Source organism: Pteropus vampyrus, unplaced genomic scaffold (genome assembly GCF_000151845.1).
Source record: "Pteropus vampyrus isolate Shadow unplaced genomic scaffold, Pvam_2.0 Scaffold35, whole genome shotgun sequence".
In the NCBI taxonomy this organism is placed as follows: Eukaryota; Metazoa; Chordata; class Mammalia; order Chiroptera; family Pteropodidae; genus Pteropus; species Pteropus vampyrus.
Genome location: NW_011888816.1, coordinates 6574017 through 6587872, shown reverse-complemented (window position 1 = coordinate 6587872; position 13856 = coordinate 6574017). Strand labels below are relative to the sequence as shown.

General features: G+C 43.7%; 2 long non-coding RNA genes across 2 annotated transcripts; one reads left to right on the top strand and one right to left on the bottom strand.

Annotated features, from left to right (window-relative positions):
* Positions 1 to 6856: 6856 nt before the first annotated feature.
* Positions 6857 to 10098, bottom strand: LOC111738104. Its single transcript, XR_002779694.1, has 2 exons — positions 9668 to 10098; positions 6857 to 7595 (listed from the first exon to the last, which is right to left on the bottom strand). It is a non-coding gene; the product is annotated as an uncharacterized LOC111738104 (long non-coding RNA).
* A 767-nt stretch (positions 10099 to 10865) lies between these two features.
* LOC111738103 lies at positions 10866 to 13355 on the top strand. Its single transcript, XR_002779693.1, has 3 exons — positions 10866 to 10995; positions 12702 to 12808; positions 13333 to 13355. It is a non-coding gene; the product is annotated as an uncharacterized LOC111738103 (long non-coding RNA).
* The last annotated feature ends 501 nt before the right edge of the window (positions 13356 to 13856 follow it).

Below are 13856 nucleotides of genomic sequence, written 5' to 3'. Positions count from 1 at the left end.
CTTATTCCCCGAAAAATTTCCTGTAGTAGTTTATCTAAAATAGGGCTTGGCAAACTTTTTCTGTAAAGGGCCAGATAGTAAATGTTGTGGACTTTGCGGACCAAAAGGCCACGCACAGCCTCTGTCATAGCTATTCAGTTCTGCTCTTGTCACGTGAAAGCAACCACAGACAATACATAATAGAATGAGTGTGGCTGTGCGCACAGGCTGCACAAAGCAGTGGGTCACATTTGGCCCCCGGACTGTAGTGTGCTGACCCCCGATTTAAAACACAGGCTTGACTACAATCGCACTTTTAGCACTTTGAGAACCTGTTGAATACCAAGAATTATTCAGTGGTGCCTCCAGTAACTTCTGCTAGAAACACAGAGTTTAGTCTGTATCTGACATTATAACAAGACAAAGGGAAATAAACGTTGACTGAGAATGAATCACAGAAAGATTATTAGAATAATACTTGATGTTTATGATGATTGTGGTATAAGATAGTTTTAAGTATGTTTTAAATATTTGTTTGCTGTAGTCTATTTGCTGTATATTCTGAAACTTTTGTATTCCATTTAGTATTTTTATAGTCTAGGAAAATATTTTCTGAGACCAGTTTTAGATGTGCTCTTACTCCTATGTAATATTCAATTTACTATACCTGGATGGTGTTTAGAAGGGAGCCAGAAGCTGAATTCAGGCACTTTCTTCCAATAAAAGTAATTATGGCTCATTTCCTTTGATAAGCCATAGAATTGGATCAATTTTTAAACCATTTTTGTCCATTTCAAAAGGTAAATTCTGATTGATTTTTAAATAAGTTTTTGGAATAACTTTGTTACTAGATAGTTACATAATCTTTATAAGGTATTTTATATATTAGAAGCAATTATAGTTAAATCTGTGGTTCCTGAACTAATGGTGCTAGTTCTGTGCGAAGAAATGTCACGTGGAAGCGAGATTCTCCAGTGTCATTGGTATTCTGATCTTTTCTCTTTGTTTTTTGTCCAGTGTTACATTTAAATATGTCTGTTTCTATTAATAAATTTTGAAGAATACTAGTATAGACCACTAACAGTTTATGTCACTCTAGTTCTTTTCAAGTGAGTGCCAATATTTTTTAAGTTTGTCCTTTTTTTGTATAAATAAAAACGTTTTAAATTAGAAAACTCTACACTATGTGTGGGGAAGGGGGACCAGGCCCTATGGCCCAGCGGGGCTGACGGAAAGGGACTCACGTCCTGCTTCCTTCTCTGACAGCGGCATCAGGGCTTGGTGGGCCCAGAGGACAGGTCACGGCTGGTAGCCTTGGACTAGGTTAAAATTCATCTTAACTGCTTCTTTTGCTGACAGTCATGTGTTCTCTCTCGAGTATATGCCTAATTAGTTTTTTTGCTCCCACTCACAATATCTGAATGAGAACTGCTAAACACAGTTTGAAGATTTAAGAACAAAAGTGAATCCGAAGATGCTTTAAAAATCAATTTGCAGCACCTGTTGGTAAAGGTAAATATTTTTGGATGAGAGCCAACATTAAAAGCGTAGATACAGGTTTTGCCTCTGTGATGAGAAAAACAACTTTTGAGGAAAACGGCTTTGTTTTTCTGAATTGCTGCTTAGGCATTCATTTTGCAGTCTGACCACCCTGCTCACATCCAGAGCCTGGACATTTAGATAAGAACTTGCATTTAGGATGCCCACCCTAAGTTTCTGCTTCGCTTTTCCCAGGCACTCTTTAAAATAACTGCTTAGAGTTAAGCCTGCAAAAATTTAGTGACCTCTGCCCCATCTACCTTATCAGTAATAGGTGCTCGCTGCCCGCCTCTCTGCCCTGCTCGCTCATGACCCCAGGTGGATGACTGCCCTCCCCCCCGGCTCAATTGCGCTCCCTACCCCCAATCTGGGATCTGTAAGTAATAAATCTTGTGACTACTTCCTTTGTGTGGATGTATTGAAACTGTGTCTTCATTGAAAATGACCCATGGGTGGGTTTCACTTCCCCAAAGTGGGGGCTCAAATGTAGAAAAAGCTACCTGCCGCCTCTGTGTGGGTGGCTTCTTCATTCAGCAGATCATAATCTGCTATTTTTTCCCCAGACTTTTAAAAATTTATTTAATTATAGTTGGTATACAATATTAGTTTCAGGTGTACGACAGTGATTAGACATTTATATACTATTCTTAATTTAATACAGTAGCTCTAGCTTCTCAACACAGCCTCCCCAAGACATTGGGAATGCACGGCATTATAATATCTTCCTCAGTATCAGGTTCTAAGACATCTAATTCCATAAATAAACAAACACCGAGCACTGAGCTGAGGTGAATGGATTTAGTCCTTGGTGTCAGGGCAGTGGTCTTAATGGCTCAGTTTATGGCAGGTGTGAATGAATGTACACGTGTATATTCAGCTTTCTTGTTTTTATATTTAAAATGAATACAGGCACACTGGAAAACAAACAATACTGAAAACAACTTCAAAAGTGAAGTTCTCTGTTCCATCTCCAGAGAAAACAGTGAGCCTTTTGACAGATAGTCTTACAGAAATTTTCCATACAGATGCAGAAATATATGTAATTTTTAATAAGAACAAAATTATATATGTTGTTCTGTGGCCTGCTTCCCTTAAAAAATATTTTTTATACATTTGTTTCTTTTAACAACGTGTCTAAGACATGTTTCTCATTAACTTGCTTTCCTTAATATGTCTGCGATAGGTAGATAGATGATTGATAGATGATAGGTAGGTAGGTAGAGATCTTTTTATAGCCACTGCATAATATTTCATGATATAAATGAAACATTTTTAAAATCTCATGAAAAATGAATGAAATTAAAACTTAAAACTAAGGCACTAAAACAGGACTGCAAGACTTTTAACAGAACAAAACAGAGGCCAGCAAATGTATGTGCTGACTTTCTAGCTCAGCTGTGTAGTTAACCCTTTTTCAGTGTAGCTACTGGTATTAATATGAGTGGTGTGTTCTTTCTCTAATTTCACTTGTAAACAGAACTGAAGAACTTAATCTACTATTGCTATTAAGCCATTTCGAGGGTCTTCACAGCTATAGCAGAATTTAGACTTGAAAGATTTGAGTGATTCCTTTTCTAGAGCTTGTAAATAACTGATACAGGTGAGGCCGGGATGCAGGCTTGTTTCTCTGAATCGTCAGGAAACCTTCAGAACAGATTTAGCAGCCCAGGCTAAATCTGGTGGGTGTGTCCTAGTGTTTAAAACAATCACAAGTAGAAAGTGGAAAACAGCTGGGGTTTACACTGCAGTTCTGGCTTTGATCGTGTCTGGCACAAAGTTCTGGCCTGGGCATCAGTTAGTTCCCATTGCTTAAGGCCACTGACCTGAGTGTTGGGGTTGTACCCTGCATAGTACCTTCCCAATGGCCAGCTCAGATGAGTACTAATAGCTTCTGCTTAAGAGAAACCAGCTGAATTCAAAGAGTGGCTGGTCAGGCCTTCCTGGCCTCTGAAGCTCACCTGCCAGCTGGGACTGCCTTGATGAAGAGAAGGTAACCCTGAGGGGCCAGCATAGCTTTTTCAGAGCTGCAGAGCCCCTCAGCAGAGGGACGGCCTGGGGCCTGGCTTCTGGATAACATTGTTGGCAGTAAAGACACCATTTTGGGGGTCATGCTTCCCTCCAGGCCTCAACAACTTTCTGATACCAAAAAAAAAAAACCAACTCCTAATACAAATAAGGCAATAGGGTCGTGGTAGTGAAGAGGGTGCTGCGGGGTGGTGAAGTCACTTTTCCAAAGGAAGAGTCAAAGCCCAGAGTGTAACCCAAGTTTACATGACACCAGTGAACTTTACAGCGCACGTACTGTGTAAAACATCTTGAAAAGGCTTTTCCTACACTAATCTTCCCAGCAGCCCTACAAGATATCATATTTGCTGGTGAATATCAATGAATACTAAAACATAGTGGGGTTACAACAGTAATAACTTAAATCTAAATGGTTAGGACAATATTCTAACTCTGCGTCTTACTATCTATGGTTTTTGTTAATAAAAACTCATAATGTAAAAATAATCTTTGCAGTGATGTTATGTTATATCTAGCCACTAGGGGACAGCACCAGACAATTTTTAGCATTCAGGATCCGAACTTCCATTTGTAAAGGAGGTATAGAAGTTTTGCAATGTGTTTTAATAGGGTGACCATCCTGGTTTGCCTCAGACTGAGGGGTTTCCCAGGACAAGGGACTTGCAGTGCTAAAACAGGGCAAGTCCCAAGCAAACTGAGACGAGTCGATGACATTAGTGTTTGTTATATGTTGAGATATGCATTAGATGCTACTGTTATTCTTACTTTATAGAAATGGAGTAGTGTGATGAAGTGACTCATCTGAGTTTTCACATAGCTAGCTAGTATGCAGCAGAGCTGGGACTCAAAACTGCTGTTCATCAACTCGAAGGACCATGTTCTTAAACAGAATATGATGCTTCTCTGAGCCATTTGGTACTGTTTAGTAACATGCAACAGAAACCTGATTACAGCGGTTAAGCAAATAAAGCCTTTCATTTTCTCCAGTGGCTCCACCATGTCATCAGGAGCCCAGACTGCTGTTTAAATCTCACCGGCCAGAATGGGGTCCCTTGGCCCAGCTCTACTGCAAAGGAGTCTGGGAAAGTGGGTATTTTTATTGGGCACATTGCTCTCTCTAGTAAATCAGGCACCTCTTAGTAAGGAAGAAAGGGAACGTGGATACTGGGCAGAGAACTAGCAGTGACTGCCACATTCTCCAAAGCCACGCATTAGAACTGAAGGTGTGGTGGGTGCCGTACCACCCAAATCCCCCGCTTCAGGACTTCTTTCCCTCATGGCTGGGAGTGTGCAGGCTGGCAGTGCCTCCTTTCCAGGGCAGCCACATTCAATGACTGAGCAGGGCAGGGATTCAAAGCCCTGGAGATACCTCTGAAGGGCCATCCCAGCTTCCACACTCCCCACAGCGTCAGTTAAGTCCTCGTGACTGCATTGCAGCCCACATCAGCCTTACCCTGTTTCTTTCCCTTCCCTCACAGTGTTGACCCCAACAACACTCTCCAATAAACTTCCCGCAGACATCTGTCTCAGAGCCTGCTTCCTGGGAACCTGCCTGCAATAGAAGGCAAACAAATCCTAGGGGCTAAGGCCTTTGCTAGTCTAGGAAATAAAGCTGGAATCAATTATTTGAAAGGAATAATGTATCTATTGATGACAAAATTATCACTGCCTTTGAGAGGCTTACCATTTTATTATGGAAGATAACTAAGCCCATAGGAAGCAAAAGGAGAGATTTTATCCTGGACAGTCCTGAGCTAATGACAGAGGGCTTTTCCACCAAGACTTACCATTTATTGTTAAGCCAAGCACTCAACTGACATAGTGTCTATGTCTCACAGTATGAGTAGGCATTTATTATTTCCACTCTATGGATAAGGACAATTAGGTCCAAGATAGACATCTATCTGCCCAGGATCACACAGTCAGTAGTAAATGGCAGACTGAAGACTGGAATGTGGATCATCCTAGACTACAAGGCTCTCCCAGGTCCCTTAGCATACCACTTCCTCTACACCATTACTCCATTACTCTCATACAGTGGAATAAGTAAAACATGAAACTTAGGGTATAGCCAAGAATCTCTACCCTACTCCAGGGAATGATCTTGCATTTCTGTTAGGATAGTCATGTTTCTAGCTCCTTTTGTTTCTCTTTTCCCACTTTTTTTTCCTATGGAAGCATTTCCAAGAAAGTAGGATCATCTTAGAATGGGTTGTTTTAGCCTGGGTTCCTCTGAAAACAGAATCTGAGAAAACAGCCTAAGTGTGGGTGTTTATTAGGGAATGTGGTCCCAAGGAGCAGGAGTGAAGGATGACAGGGAAGAATAATGGAAGAGGGAAAGCCAAAATGAGCGTGCATGCTGAGCCGACCATGGTGGCTGGGTGCTCTAGCCCACGGGATCTCTTGAGAAGCTTTATGAAATACGTCTCCAAACCGTTTGCATTTCTCCTTTGGCTCCCACCCACAGCTGCCTCCCTTGTGCTTCTGGATTGAACATGCGTGAGTGCCAGGCAGGTTCACCTGGGCCCTCTGGCAACCAAGAAGCCCTAGGGCAGGAAGCAAGAAGATGATATGCTGTTAGATAAAAGCCTGCATGGACCTGCTCACCATGACAGTGGCTGGGAAAGGACATGAGGCCGAGAGGACTGGAAGGAGAGCAACAGATGTGTTTGATGTGAGGATGAGCTAGCATTCACTAAGCACTCTCCTGTGCCAAGCACTGTGCTGTGCTTTATAGCCATAACCTTGCTTCATCCTCACAGCATCCCTGTGGCTTAGAAGTCCTCCTTATCATCCCTCACTTTTAAGATGGAGGAAGAAACTAAAAGGAGAGGTCATTTTCCCAGGCCTCGGAGCTCGGAAATGGCAGAACTGGGAGTCAAATCAGCCAGGCAGCTGAGCCTTCACTCATAATGACACGTTCCTAGACCCCCAGTGGATGCCCAAAACCACAGAGCGTACCAAACCCTATCTAGTGTAAGTTTTTTCCTATGCATACATACCTATGATAAAGTTTAATTTATAAATTAGGCACAGTAAGAGATTAACAATAACTAATAATAAAATAGAACAATTATGACAATATACCGTAATAAAAGTTATGTGAATGTGGTCTCTCAAAAATTCAATTTTTAAAAAATTTCCACCCACGAGTTTAATGTATTGTCTGTCTTAATGAAGCACCTGTAGGCATAACTTTAAGTTTGAGATGCGACACCAAAACTAACACAAATTTCTTTTTCCTTCTTCACAATTTCAAAGAAGATTTGTTTTTATCATAAGATCTCAGCAACCTCAGCATACAATTTTTTTTCTTTCTTTATTAAGTCAAGAACTTTTACCTTTTCACTTGAAGTGCTTTATGGCTTTTCTTTGGCATGTTCAAATTGCCAGCACCACTACTCTTGTGCTTTGGGGTCATTATTAAATAAACTGAGGGTTACTTGAACATTAGTACTGAAATACCACAGGAGTCAATCTGATATCCAAGATGGCGACTTAGTGATTAACAGGCAGGTAGCATTTCCAGCGTGGATACGCTGGACAAAGGGACGGTTTATGTCCTGAGCAGGATGGAACAGGGCAGCACGAGATTTCATCACACTACTCAGAACGGTGCACAATTTAAAACCTTTAAATTCTTTATTTCTGGAATTTTCCATTTAATATTTTTGGACCTTGGTTGACCATGGGTAACTGAAACTGTGGAAAGTGAAACTGGAGATAAGGAGGAAGCATTATAGCAAACATTTCTCATGGGGCCCAAATGAAGTATGTACGAGGGCTTACTAGCACATACTAAATACATACTCAATATTTCTCTCCAGCATATGTAGATTGTACATTCGTGTCAGCACAAATCAAACCATGCTGCTCCTTGTTAAAAACACTTAGCCCTCCACCACCTTCTAAAGAAAATCCAAGTCCCTAAGGCGACTCACAAAGCCCTTCATGGCCTGGCTCCCACGTACCCGTTCAGCGTTATTCCTCGCAGTAGTACAGGCTGAAGGGTTTGTGCATAAACTGCAGTTGCTGATGCATTTCTTGCATGCCTGGGAGAGAGAAATAGGGGTGTCAGTGTCATCATGTGACATGTCTGTTTTGGTTTGCAGCATCTCTTAAAGGGGACAGTAGTGGCCAGACCTCCTGGCAAATCTTCCTCAGGACCCAGTAACCTCCCAGTCCTTCGCCCTCCTCCCTTTCCTCATTTGCGTCTGGAGTGTGATATCCCAGAAAAGAAAGAACTTTGGAACCATACAGACCTAGTTCAAGTCCAGTTTTGTACCACTTCCCAGCTTGAGAACTCAAGCATGATATCTAGCTTCTCTGGGTCTCAGATTCCTCATCTGTAAACCAAGAATGACACCTCCTACAAGAGAGTGTACCTAAAGCGCCAGGCACATGGGGTTCTTATACAATGGCAGCAGTCATTACTGCCCCCAAGTTATTCTTTTAACTGCTCTAAATCACAAAATCCAGCTGGTACCAGAATATGTCCCTGCCCATTTTCTTAAGCCGGGAAGCCCACCTGGAGGCCTAGCATCATGCTCTAGGCAGAACTGAGAGATACAACTCTCTGGGCCCACACATTTCCCTTTGGGGGGACGGGGAGGCGGGGAGAACTTGACTTTTCTGACTCCTGCCTTTGTACCCAGTGCTGTGTTTGACAGCTTATGGACACACATCTCAGTTATTCCCCAGGGTATACTAAGCTCACTGCTTGTCCTTTCCCCCTGTTTCCTTTATTGTATATATCTAATCTCCATCCTCCTGCTGTAGTTAGAGCTGCTACACATTTCAGAAGCAGCAGCTGACCGCAGAGTTAAGCAAAAGAATGAGAGTCTGGAGGCTTTAGGCCATTGGTCTGGTTCTTCCTGGGCCCTCAGAAATGCTGAAGGACAAATAGCCTGGGAGATGACATGCACCTAAACAGAAGACGGATCCTGCCCTCCCTGCCTCCGCTCTAGGGATCTGTTCCCCTCGGTGTTCTTGTGGCAGACTGGTGAGGCGCTCTCCACTCCACTCTTCCTCCTTCCCTTGGCAGAGGTGGCCAAGAAAGGCGAGTCTTTCTCCTGGTGGGCAACTGGCCAGCTTCCTCCCAGCTCGGAGCCAAGCATGTCTTAGTTAGGAACTCCCCAGATGAGAAGGCCTTTCAAGAGCATTTCTCCAAAAGCTAGCCAGAAACGGGGGCTTCCAAAGCCTGAAGTTGAACCTCCAGTATGCGAGGCTAGGAAATGAAGGGACGCCACACTGCCCTCTAGTGACAACTAGGCCTGGCCCTTTCCCTGCAGCTTTTCCTCTTTCCTTGTTCCCGGCACCAGACGAGGCCTCTTTCCCATCAAACTGGAGCTCCCTCTGGTGGCCTAGGAGTCAACTCTTCTCTCCACCTGTGGACATTGTCTTCAGATGCAGCAAGTAGAAACACACTCAGTATCCAGATGATCTCACCTCAACTGCCCTTTTGTCCCACTGATGAACCTGCTGTTTAGTGTTCTCAACAACTGGCACCTTGATAGACAGATTAGCCATTAAATTGACCTTCCGACTGATCGATCCTGATGGATCCTGAGTGACCAGCTGATTAGCCGATTAAGTTTCTAAACCACAAATCATTTGATTGACATACTGGCTTTCTAACTGTCCTACTTACTAATCCTAAATAACTAAACATTTGATAAGCTTGAACTGCCTGCCTGGCTGACTCTTCCTCTAACCAGCTGAATGACTGACTGCCCAGAAGCGGACCTGCAAGATTGACAGCCTGGTTCCATAACTAAGGGTTACGGATGGACAGGAGGACAAGGTGCCCTTTTCTCACACTCTGATTCCTCTGCCTGCTTAGAGCCCTACTCTTCTCCTCTCTAGAGCCACCTGAAGACTGTAGAGAGTCCAACCAGGAAACTGACCTTCTGATCTACTTCTAGTGAGGTTCTTAACCAAAGCCCCGCAGATAGGTTGCAGTTTATTTTCAAAGTAGTGTGAATATTAAGATGTGTGGTTATCTGGGAAGAGGGTTCACAGCTTTCATTGGATTGTTAAAAGACTCTAGCATACACAGATATGTCCAGAACCACTGCTCTGGGAAGACCCTCAGCAAACACATTCAGATATGCAAAATCCTTACCTGGATTCAAGTCCCATTTCTCTCTTCCATCAGGGCAAGGTAGCGGGAAAGTGACTAGGAAGAGTTAGAGTTATAATGGATGTGGATATAGTAGGAAAGATAAAAGCTGAGCTGTATGTGAAGTTCCCAGAAAGAGACCCAGAGAAATCAACATATGTCCTTTGGGGAGGCCACATTTAGCCCAAGATGGCAGGGCATCCTCAGCTCTGGGCAGAGGCTTTTAGAGCTGAGGTGACGGATACATTTAGCAGGCCCTTGCCTGGGGCAGGGAGTGAGTATGTGATCATGGCATTGTGTATTTATCAGTGTGCTCACCAGGGTGGGCGTAACTGAGAGTTGTATGGCTCTGCATGAATGTCCTTTGGGTCAAATTGTGCATCTGAATAGTTTTGTGAATGGATTTGCACATGTGCTCACTCATTGACCCCTTCAAGTCTTTTGGGAGGTTGAGACATAAGAATTTCACTAGGCAAAAATATCCGCAGACATGACAGCCGACCACACCAGAAATCTGGACATCCTCAACATCTCCCTCTCCCTGTGCGGGAGACAGCCACTGCCACTACTGGCTCTCATCACATCTCCCAGGATTAGTGCTTGGTCCCCAATGTCCTCCCCTTGCTAACCTTCAAAATCGCAGCCACAGTGACCTTAATAAAATGAGGTTAGGGTCACAGCACGCCCCTGCCTGAAACCGTCAACAGCTTTTACACTGTCAGGGAACAAGGCCCATCTCTAACGTCTGCCTCAAGGGCCCTTTCAAGGTCATAGCCCTGCTCAGTGGGGATTCTGGGGTCTCAAGGCCCCATAATTTGGACTCATCGCCTCTCGGCCTGGTCCTATGCCACACCCTAAGATTTCGGTTCTGAGGCCTCTCCTACCAGCCTTTACCGCGCTGTCCTTCTGTCCTGCATCTTGGCAGCTATCATATGCCGCTGTAATTACCCAATTACAATTAGCAATTGAAACAGTTATTGTTTTCAAAATGCCTGGACTCGAGAGAGTATAATTGAAAGAGCACCCAAGTCCGTCTGTCACGTTCCACCCCACTGGACAGGGAGCCTGAAGGGCCGACAGTGGGAGGCCGGCAGTGCACAGATGAACACGTCTTTTTTCCCACATCGCGGAGCAACAGAAGCTGTGACGTGAAACGGAAATGCGCGTGCGCAAAGTGAACAGTAGGAACTACGGCTCCCAGAATCCTTTCGCCCGAGACTTCATTTCCCAGAAAGCTTTTGGAGTCCCCACCCCGGAACTGCGCTCTTTTTTTTGAAAGCGGAAAGTGGGACAAAAGCGTCAGTAAAGGCGGTTTCTGAAGGGGTAGAATGGTGAGAGGTGTTGCGAAGTGTTTACTTCCAGGGGTCGTCCTTGAATCAGAGAAACCCGGACTTCGGAGGGAAAGGACCTGGCTGCAGCCTTTCCACACTTCGCTGTGCAGTGTTCCGGTTCCCTCCGCCCGCTCAGTAGCTCCTCACCCCCAGCCTTGCAGTCCCTCGGCCTGCAGCCGCTGCAAACGCTCTGCCCACCTCCGGGCGTCTGGAGGCAGACCTGTAGCTAGATTGCCTCAGGGCCCCTTGTTCCCATCCCTGCATTGCCTGTCTTCCGCTGGGAAGAAGTAAAGGCCTTGGCCCTAAAGACATAACCCACAGGGCTCCACGTGCGTGTCCCACAGCCCTTATGCTACTTCCAGCAATGGCTGCAGGAACCAAAGCTGTGGGTAGCGGAGATGGGTGTGGACAGTAGCAGAGAGGCAGAGGATCTATGGTTCCTGATTTGCCACCTCTTTCACCACATATTTCAAAATGCCTGGATTCGAGAAAGTCAGCCTTCTTCCTCAGACCCCAGCAACACCTGTCGGCCCCACGGCCTGTTTTCACCTTTCCCCTTGAGGCCGCTTTGATCACCCACCTAGAAATGGGAGCAGCTGGTGGGATTGGGATTTGAGACTGGAGCCTTTGAAGGGAAAGAATGGACTAAAAGGGAATTGCAGGACATTTGGGGACTGAAAGTTACTGAATTAAAATACGGTTAGGGTGCAGGGGTGAGAGAATGAGACCTATCATCGCGTATCTGGAAAGAAATATATATATATGTATCTCTAAGCAGGCAAATGAACACATTTTTCAGAAGTATGATAGAACTCATAGTAATTTAGTTTTTTCTTAACAGTCTGAAGTAAACACTTGCCCATCAGCCTGGGGAGCTACAAACACTTCCCCCACCGACTGCTAGTAATTCTATGCCGCTCAATGTTGCCACATTCCTCTGCTAGCTGTGGAGGTCCTAGAGACCCTTTTGGGGAATCTGCAAGGTCAAAACGGTTTCACAGCAACACTAAGATTTATTTGCATTTTTAACTATTGACATTTAAATTTAAAATAGTGTGTAAAACTGCTAGCACCTTGGCATGAATCAAGGCAGTGGCATCAAGCTATATTTACAGTTACTGTATTTTGCTGCAATGCTCTTGGACAGGAGGGGGAGGCAGTTTCACTTAAGAATATCCTTAACGAAGATGTAAAAAAATATATATTCATTTTACTCGATTTTGAACCTTGAGGATATATGTATATATATATTTTTTTATATTGTGTGTGACAGAATAAGACGTATATATAAAGCAAGTGTGCTGAATACCAGGGTACAGTGTTTGTCTTGAGGAAAAGTGTTGAGAAAGGCAGTCACGTGTGCATAGTTTTTCAACCCCTATATACGTTCACATAAGTATATGCCTTATGCCAGAACATTTTCTTAACAAAGAGATAAATAACTCTCACAGCCTGTGCTGGGCATTTCACTTTGTTTGGGAATATCTTTCCCTGTTCTGGACTTGATGTGTACTTCTTTGTTCTGCTAAAGTGTGTGTGTCATATGGCACCTGCCCAGCCCTACTGCTATATCTGTTCCTGGCAGGGAGGGCATGGGATCCTTTGCTTGCAGCACAAGAAGAGGGCACGCAGACAGTGCATGCTGGCCATGAAGGATACTTACTATTGAAACTAATCCTTCTCTTTCTCTTTTCTATGTGAGTAAGGCATTGTTCCATCCAGTGCCTGTGTGAGTCCTATTTTTCTTGGCAACTCCATCACGTGCAAACCGTGGAGTGTGTTGACATCCTGGGACTGCTGTTGCTGGTGGCAGGTATTGTTACGCTATTTGCTATCATCCAGACAGTGAGACTCTTTTCCTGGAAGTAGTAATAGGTGTCACTTGCTCAACCAAAAGCAAGTCTGTACTTGTTTATTTGCTAGTAATTTGAACTAGACTCTTCCAAAAAACACCTCTTTTACTTGAATGACTGACAGCATGATTATTTGGACTTGGGTGTTTGGTAGACATTTTCTACAAAATGAACAAAGTGAGCTTGCCACTTCAAGGGAAACAATTGACATTACTTATTGCCAATGATAAAATTTAGTCTTTTAAGCAAAAATTAGGATTTTGAAAAATGTATCTGCCATATATCTTGATAGTTTCCCAATGCTTAAAAAATTCTTCTGATGAACTGGGTGGTGATATTAGCAAATGTGATATTTTTCTTCTATTGAACACTGTGTCAACATTTGGAATATTTGCATAACTCAGTATATTAGATATCTGTTGTTGCAGAACAAATTACTCCAAAATGTAGTGATTTAAAACAACAAACATTTATTATCTCACAGTTTCTGTGGGTCACGAATTTGGGAGTGGCTTATGCAGATGGTTCTGACTTAGAGTTTCTCCTGCATTTGCATCAAGATTTCTGTTGAGGCTGCAGTCATCTGCAGGCTTGACTAGAGCTAGAGCATCTGCTTCCCAGAGTCACACTCCCATGGCTGTTGGCAGGAAGCCTCAGTTCCTCACCACATGGACCTCTCCACAAGGCTTTGAGTATCCTCACCACATGGCAGCTAGCTTCCCTTAGAGCAAATGATCCAAGAGAAAGAGAGCAAGATAGGAGCCCCAATGTTTTTTATACCCTTAAATACCCTCAGAAGTCACATCTGTAATTTCCACCACATTCTATTCATTAGAAGTGAGTCCTATGTATGGTCCACACTCAAGGAGAGGGAAACTAAGCTCTGCCTCTTAAAGGGAGGAGGAGTACCAAAGAATATGTGGACATAGTTTAATAACACGACACTAGTGAACTAGTATTTTCCAAGTGATCTGCATGAAATTACAACGTTCTGATACATGGATAAAA